This window comes from Limulus polyphemus, unplaced genomic scaffold (assembly GCF_000517525.1).
Source record: "Limulus polyphemus unplaced genomic scaffold, Limulus_polyphemus-2.1.2 Scaffold1881, whole genome shotgun sequence".
In the NCBI taxonomy this organism is placed as follows: Eukaryota; Metazoa; Arthropoda; class Merostomata; order Xiphosura; family Limulidae; genus Limulus; species Limulus polyphemus.
The window spans coordinates 117,986-119,697 of NW_013667491.1; positions in this window are offsets into that span (position 1 = coordinate 117,986).

Here is a 1,712-nt window from a genome sequence, read left to right on the forward strand (position 1 = left end):
ATTTTAAATTGTTACTTACACCATCCACCAATTACCATACATGATGTCATTATCAGTTAACTTAAAAAAGCAACATCATGGACGATAAAACATAAGCTAGGATGAAACTTCAAAAGCTTCTATTGTCTAATGACTTTCCATATGGTTTTACATTACTAAGATAATCCACAATTTTGATTCACAAGATTTTAACAAACGACAGCAAAAAAATGGAAATCGCCATTTCAAAACACAGTTTCATGCATTAAGCCTTGTGGATAAACCTTTAACTACTCGTCTTCATCAAGTGATTATAAGATCTGGTCTGAATATTCACATCATAAAAAAACATTGTAAAAAACTGAAGGGTATAATTACTCGTTCACCCTTCAATAACAACAATCCATGTAAATCCCAAAAGTGCTTTACTAAGACCAATGGCTTAGAGAAATCCTGCACACTTAAGAAACTGTCTATGAAATAACATGTACACGGTGTTCAAACATATACATAGGAGAGTTGAGTGATCTGAGTCACCCAATACATGATCATTTCCTAGAACATATTCATACCACTGCAAATCTTGACAACAAAGAAGCCACCACTGAGCATTACATGACATAATTAATGATGCACTTTATCAGATAAAAATTTTAAAGATTTGTGATGGCTTTCTTAGTAGGAAATATGAGAAATGTCTTTTTGCTTCAATCCAAATACAATTCCAATAAAACTATCATTATTTCTTGTATATTTAATTATTTGTACTTTTGTCACAAGCAACATAATTTGTCTAATAATACTTTTAGCACGCTTCACCTTGCACAGTTCTATTATATTGTTGTAATTTTATATTATTTTCGGTTACTATAATATAAAATCAGTTTTATAACCCGTGACATTGAAAGACCCTTGAAAAAGCGTGAGCGGAAATGTCAGGTCTTTGAAAAGTCCTCACCTCTCTAATGCTGCAAAAATTCGTTATTTCATTCTTAATGAAATTGCAGAATTGGGAAGAAGAATTGTCATAAGCTGATACATCCAGGCTGCCACTTATGTTTCTCCATTTTTTTCTCAGAGAAGGACTGTTGTGTTGACTTGTGGTCTGGTGATCTTGAGACCAAATGGTGCAGTCACTATAGATTCATTATTTTGATGACAGCGGGATTAACGAGATTCCTACTGTCTCTACCTACTATCAAGTGAAACTACAGCTAAGGGAACAGGCTTGGAAAATCAGCAAGTGGTGTGGCACCTGGCAAGTCTGAGACAGTTTGTACAAGACTCTCAGACCCTTGCCAGCCAGAATAACCCAACCCCACCTCCATTTAAGATGTTTATTAAACAACATACAAGCTAATGTAACGCACAGTGTGTAATATGTAAACCATAGTTACATTAAAATACATTTGCCAACTGCATTGATCATTGAAAATGAATTTGACACTGTAATGTAATTTTCATAAGTTGTTTTGCTTTGTGAAGCATTAATTAAAAACAAACATGCCATTGAATGTAGTATTTAGGTTCGATGACGAGGAACCCACTTTGAGACTAATAATGGCTGGAGACGGCTTAAATGGGTAATGAAGAAAAACTTTAATATAAGTTTAACATGACAGCAAATGTACAACGTTTCGACAACCAACTTCATTTTCAACAACGAACATTTCCTTCAAATAGACGGTTTAAGTATGGGCAATCCTGTTTCGCCCGTTCTTGCCAATATATTT